We start from the raw sequence: 7,277 nt of genomic DNA, 5'->3' as shown, positions 1-7,277 counted from the left end.
TTTCATTGTTATATTTAAATAAAAAGTTTTTTGAGCAATATTGAATTATACTTTGTAGAATATATTTTTCACAATATAATTTGACTTTGAATTAATCAAATAGGAGTCAGAATATCCCTGATTTGATAGAACTTAGATTTTCATAAGTTTTGATGATTAAAATGTTATAGTACCATAAAATATACTTTGATAGTAAAGTTAATATTTTACTATTTTTAGAAAAACATTATCAGAATTTTGAAGATTTGATTTGTGTAAAAATTTCGATATTAAACATATTGTATTTTCAAATATTAATATAAATTATTAATATTATGAAATATTAATAATAGTATAATTGAGAATAAATTCAAACGCTGTTTCAGGATATACTTGAAAACGAAGACGTAAAATTAGATAATATGTTCATAGCATCATTGGTTGGTGACATCATTAGGGTAAGTCGATTGAAAGTATCGAGATAGATGATTATTTAAATTATGTGTTTAATTATCAATTAATTATAGGGAATGATATATTTACACGAATCTCCTTTATTACGTTTCATGGCAACTTGTGTTGCTCGAACTGTTTGGTGGACTCTCGATGGGTTCTTAAACTTTCTGACTTTGGCTTGCATCTATTCAAAGCTGGCCAAGATGTGGAAGCAGAACATGTAAAATATGACGGAAAACATAAAGGTAATATAAAGAGCAAATTCTAAACCAATAATATGGATGTAAAAAACATTTATTAGGATCTATTACAATTAGAAGAAAGCTCGTGTAACATCTACAACTTTTTGTATTATAAAATTACTCGCAATAAAATGTTTTAAGTTGCTTGTCTAAAACAAGTAAAATTAGGAAATCTGGTGGATTCAAAGCAGAAGTATACTTTCCTAATAATAAGTAACCAAAGAGTATTGATCTTACCGAATGAAAAGTTAACCATTTCTCATTTTCAATAACCCTAAAAGTTATATAATTTAACATTCCTAAACAGTTTCAGGACTAATATACCCGCGCCCCCGAGTTATTAAGAGCCGGAAATTTCAGAGTGTTACGACAAACCTTCTATTTGGTAGTCAGAAAGGGGATGTGTATTCCTTCGGCGGCCTGATCTTATATGAGATACACACGAGAAAAGGACCATATGGAGAAAACAACATGTCTTTTGATGAGCCGATTTATCGTTTGATAAATTCTTCGCAAAATGGTGAACCCTATAGGTAAGGAATCATTTGACTTTCACCTTTGATGTATATAAATATTCAATACATAGCATTCACAATTCATGCAGAAAATAAGTTAGATTTTTTTAATGTAAAACAATTTTCTTATATAATTATACAATTTATTTCATTGATGAATATTAATTTAATATTTAAATTGATTTAAGCAAAAATAAACATTGAATAATAATAATAATAATAAATGTTAGTCTGCCAGAAAGCAGGTCCATGGTGTGAGAACCACCACAAATCAACAATTCTCTTTTCTTTCCTTATTTATAATTTCCATTACCATTTCATCACCAATAAACACTTTTTATATAGTTTTACGCATTTTTCTTTGCAAGCTTTTGCTTCCATATTTCCTTATCCAGTGCTTCGGCTTTCGGTTACCAGTATTTTTTCTTCTCGCATTAAAATATTATATAATGAAATTTATATAATTTTTAGTAAGAAATTTTATAATAAAAGAGATTAAAATATGTTTTCAAATCTGCTATAAGATTTCATTAAAATGATTCATATTATTAACTTCCCGAAGGAGAAGTTTATGTTTTCATCAAAAAATCCGAATCGCTAATTTTATGTTTTCTCGACGCGTTCGAGCCATTCTGAATCGAATGAGACCAAATTGGGAAAAAGTATGTGTGTGTGTGTGTGTGTGTGTGTGTGTGTATGTGGGTGTGTATGTGTGTGGTGTGTGTGTGTGTGTGAACAGATTTTTTGGCGTAAATCGACGTTTTCTCTCCAAAACGGTTGGACCGATTTCAAAAAATTTAAAAGCCATTTGATGTATCTCTATGAGGACTATTGTCTCTAAGTTTTGTGCGGCGATCGGCCGGGCCGTTTCTTTGTAAATTGCAGAAAAGTGAAAAATTTTTGTCCACGTTTTAGCCCGCAATTCTGCATCGATTCTGAAAATTCAAAAACCGTTCGATAGATATTGGTTGGGAATCGTGCTGATTAGTTTTTGGTAAGATCGGCCGGGCCGTTTTCTTGTAATAAAGTTTTAAAAAAAATTTTGACGATTTTTATGATTATTTTTTTGACGAAAGATACCATAGTTTTCTAGGTCATACTAAATATTACGGCCCTACGACAACTGGTTCAGCTTTAAAAAACTCGTCGAAGTTTGCAAAAATCAGTATGGTCTTTTTGCATTTGTCAAAATTAGACTTTTGATCGACGTTTTCTCAAAAACGCCTGACCGATTTTAGAAATTTAAAAAGCCATTTGATGTATTTCGGTGAGGACTATCGTTTTGTCAGTTTTGTGCAACGATCTGCCAAGCCGTTTCTTCGTAGTTTGAAAAAAAAGTATTGAACTTTTCGTCCACATATAAGCTCATCCTACCGAACCGATTTAAAAAAAATCAAAAACTGTTCAAAAGATATTAGTTGGGAATGATGCTGATTAATTTTAGGTGAAAATCTACCGAGCCGTTTTCTTGTAATTAACTGTTGAAAAAAAGTGTTAAATTTTCGTCCACATTTAAGCTCATCCTACCGAACCGATTTTAAAAATCAAAAACTGTTCGAAAGATATTAGTTGGTAATGATGCTGATTAATTTTAGGTAAAAATCTACCGAGCCGTTTTCTTGTAATTAACTGTTGAAAAAAAAATTAAGCCGTTTTTCATGGAACTTTTTTTGGCGATATACATCATGGTGTTATAGAACTTACTGTAATATTACGGCCTTACAAGTAGTTTAATTTTAAAAATTCGTCAAACTTTGCTAAAATTATTATCGTTTTTTTTAAAGTAGGATTGATGAAGTATATTATTTACACATTTTTTTTATCAAGTCGATTATTTACACATATCGGGAAGTTCATGTAATTTGCATCAAGGCTAAATACCAAACCAACTAGTTCATTATTCGTTATAGGCCACCACTAGAACCATTAGAAAATAGCTTCGACTGCGTGCGTGAATGTTTGATGGAATGTTGGAATGAAAATCCGGAATTAAGACCAGATTTTAAAACAATAAGGACCAAACTGAGACCACTTAGGAAAGGAATGTTAGTATTGAATAACTTATCTAATAACTGCAGTAGGTACTATTATATATTATATAAATTATTGTTTATTATAAATTAGGAGACCTAATATATTTGACAACATGATGGCAATGATGGAGAAGTACGCGAATAACTTAGAACAATTAGTCGACGAAAGAACTGATCAATTACAAGAGGAGAAGAAAAAACAGGTAAACTATCCCGATATGTGAGTTTCTTTGAAAACAGATTTATTATTTTTTTATCATCTTGAACTAAACTTTAATAACTGAGTTTTAGTTCAGAATATTTAATTTAATGGCCGCAAGAGATTATAAGAGTTTGAGATGAGGATAATCGGATAGCCACCTGCAATTAATTACATTGAAATAATATTAGAGCTTTTGACCTCATATTGCAGTAATAGTGAACACAAAAGTGGATAAAATTGCAAATTTTGCGTATAATGACCATATTCTAAAGCATTACATGAAAAACAAAAATAACTAAAATCATTTTCTTATTTGTTGGATACTATGACTAGAGGACGGTAAATAAAGTTAACTTACAACCGATGCATGTATTTTTTCAATTAGCCGTATTAATAAAATTATGCTCAAGATTGGAAAATAGAAATTTTGGATGGCATACACTAGATGAAAAAAGAAAGATGAGAGAAGAGAATCTTTATTTTTATACTTGTTTCGACATGTTATTTTAGGTCATTATCACTGAATATTAAAAATTGTGGACTTAGCATTTATAAATGCTAGACATTTATAAATATCTATAGTATTAAATATATAGTTGGTATAGTTTGTCTCATTGACAATATAAAAGAAATAATACTTAAGCATGGAATTAGAATAGTTTAACAGAGCAGTAAAAAAGACATCAATATCGAGTTATTGTTTGTAATAAATTTGCTATAACGTAATCTATTCCGATACAGATATCAATCGGAAAACAAATTTGTATTCATATCAGTTTACTTCACTTATCAATTTACCAGCAACAACTCTTGTAAGTCGCCCTAACAAGTTTCTTTGGTATTTCCTACCGACTCGGCGCGATAATATCACTATCACCATTTAGGGCGATAAAAGATCAGAAAGGAAATTGCTTTCAGCCAGTATTGATATTGCTTACAAATTGATGCGTTTTTGATTATGAAAAAGGAAAGGACCTTTTTGCGAAAAGTTGGGTGGGAATAGATTTATTTAAAAAATATGTATAATATTTTCAATATTTTGTTTCATTGCATTATAATGCGTTTTTCAATTTCAAAAATCTGATCAATATTGTAGATTGCTTCTATACGAAATGCTTCCCCGACCAGTGGCTGAGCAAATTAAAACGAAACAACAAAGTCGAAGCAGAAAGTTTTGATGAAGTTTCCATTTATTTCAGTGATATCGTTGGTTTCACCAGAAATGTCTGCACAAAGTACACCACTACAGGTAATAATATCTAGAAATCGATTTTATGTTGTCTAGTGTTTAAGATAAAATTATCATCAAAATTTGTTCACAAATATACATAAATTTGTCCATCGTATATGCTTGAAATTTGTGACAAATTGATTCCATATTTTTATACTATCAATCATAGAATTAATGACGTATAATTGGCCTAGAAAGTGAGAGTGTTCATTTAGAGAAATAATTTAATTTATATTTATATACTAATTTGGAGTTAAATTTTTTCTTTTTTATCCTTATTTAATTAAAATGGAATTAATTCTTCCAAATATCATTATTTTTGTTTATAGATTTTTAGATATTAGTAGTTTCTATAATAAAAAGTTTTGAACTTTAGGAAATTGCATAAGTGAAAAATAATGGCATTTCCATTTTCATGATGACGTTATATCATTAAGTTGTTTACTGTTCAGTAAAAAAATAGCAAGTATTGCAACTAAAAAGTGCATTTACATATTTCCATTATATCTTTAAAAAACAGAGTGCAATGCAATTAGGTCAAATTTATATAATAGAACATACATATTCTCCATTTATTAAATTTCATCATATTTCAGGTTGTAGATTTTTGAACGACTTGTATACTTGCTTCGATTCCATAATTGGCAATTATGATGTTTACAAAGTGGAAACAATTGGAGATGCTTACATGGTAATATAAATTATTACATGACAAATAAATAATTGTGTTCATTATATACATAAGTATATATATTTTTTTAATTTGCTTATTTATAACTTGTGAGAAAAGTCCAACATTATTGTCTCAAATATCACATTATTATTGAAAATTTTAAAATAATCAAACTTTATAAGGTTGTATCCGGCCTGCCAATAAAAAATGAAAATCTGCATGCGGCCGAAATTGCTACAATGTCTCTCCATCTATTGAGAGCAATCGACAAGTTTCGCATTAGACACAGACCAGAAGATAGAGCCTAAACTTGCGTATAGGAATTCACACAGGTTTTTATTAAGAAATGGATGTGAAAATATTGAATAATTTCTTGTTTTTTAAAACAATTTTATGAAATTATAGGTCCGTCCGGTGTGCGCAGGTGTAGTAGGATTGAAAATGCCGCGATATTGCCTATTTGGGGATACGGTAATACTGCGTCCAGGATGGAATCAACGGGTCTACGTAAGTAGAAGTATTAATTATTTAAGAACAAATTGGTTCCAAATTCAACGAAATGTTATCTAACTTATTAAAACGTCAAAAATTGAAAATATTGAAGGATATGAAATTAAAACCTTGAGTTGAAACATGATACCCCGATCGCATATTGTGACTCTATCCCTATCGAAACCATAGCTTTATTGTAGGCTTGAAAAAACAATGTTGAAGAGTATGATTAATTTATTGATAAAATGATAAAAATTAGTTAATACGCTGATATATTGAGTTGTTTAAACTTAATTCTAGATAAATGCCAAAAAATTAAATAATTTTTGTTTGTTAATTTTGTAGCTCTCAAGATTCATTGCAGCGAGGCCACAAAGCATTTATTAGATGAATTAGGTGGTTACATCATGGAAGAACGTGGTTATGTCACCATGAAGGGCAAAGGGCAACAACTGACGTACTTCTTAATTGGGGAAGATGAACAAACTCGCGTCAAACGCTCCCTGGAACGCGAAAATAGACGAGGCAGTTTAGCTCCACCCAAGGAACTACTTGGTAAACATAAATATACCATCCACCAAACTTAAAATTTGATAAATGTTTGCGATAACCTGAATTTCCTTTATAATTTTCCTTAATTGATTGTTTTTTTTAATCTTTTTAGTACCAGAAAACTTAATAGGACCAAAAAGCTCTCTCAAAACTTCCAAAACAACAAGTATCATTCCACGTAGCAGCAGTTTGGAAACGCCAAAGAGATTACGTTTTGCCAGCAGCGACACCTTATATCTTTCGCAACATCATCACAACACAGAAAATAGTACTTATTGCAAATTATCAAATTCCAGAACAAATTCATTAGAGAATAATACAGAGGGGATAAATGAATCCCATATTTCTGCAACGACTTCTTGTCCTTGTATTGAACAGCTGGTGCAAAAGACAATGGGTTTGGCTACGCTACAATTAAATTTAATGGATAATAGCAGAATTGCATATAATATAGAATCAAATGGTTTGAAAAAGGTGAAGGATAATGGAATTAAACGTAATGGTAAAAGCTGAAATGGTAAATCCATTTTTGGAAGACTGCGCCAAGACGCCGTTGTTGGTTAGAGGTTGTGAACGCGTCAAAGACGGTGATATTGAAACCATAGTCTAATTTAAATATTTTAGTCTAATTTATTTTTACACTGGGAATTTTGAATAACGGGAATATGTGTTCTAAATGTATAATTTCTGTAGTTGAAAGCAGTTGCTCTTTTATATTGGATTGAATTGCATAAATCAAAAATTATGTTTTCAATTTTAATGTAGGCATATTCTCTGATAATACAAGGTATTCTCGAAAATCTTTGAAAATGGGGTTGCTTTTGCCACAAATAGGAAATGATTTTAATATGGCCCAAATTATACTTCCACATCACTTTAAATTTTAGTTTTGTAAGATTTTC

The 7,277-nt window shown here is 30.1% G+C and overlaps 1 pseudogene; it reads left to right on the top strand.

Moving 5' to 3' along the window:
* The first annotated feature begins 365 nt into the window (after nt 1–365).
* LOC113380409 lies at nt 366–6,888 on the top strand (annotated as a pseudogene).
* Nucleotides 6,889–7,277: the final 389 nt, after the last annotated feature.

The sequence above is a fragment of the Ctenocephalides felis genome, unplaced genomic scaffold (assembly GCF_003426905.1).
Source record: "Ctenocephalides felis isolate EL2017-DRISC unplaced genomic scaffold, ASM342690v1 CF-g0.4_SCAFFOLD_02109, whole genome shotgun sequence".
Taxonomy (NCBI): Eukaryota; Metazoa; Arthropoda; class Insecta; order Siphonaptera; family Pulicidae; genus Ctenocephalides; species Ctenocephalides felis.
The sequence above is the reverse complement of the archived record's forward strand: the minus strand, read 5'-3'. Positions and strand labels throughout refer to the sequence as shown.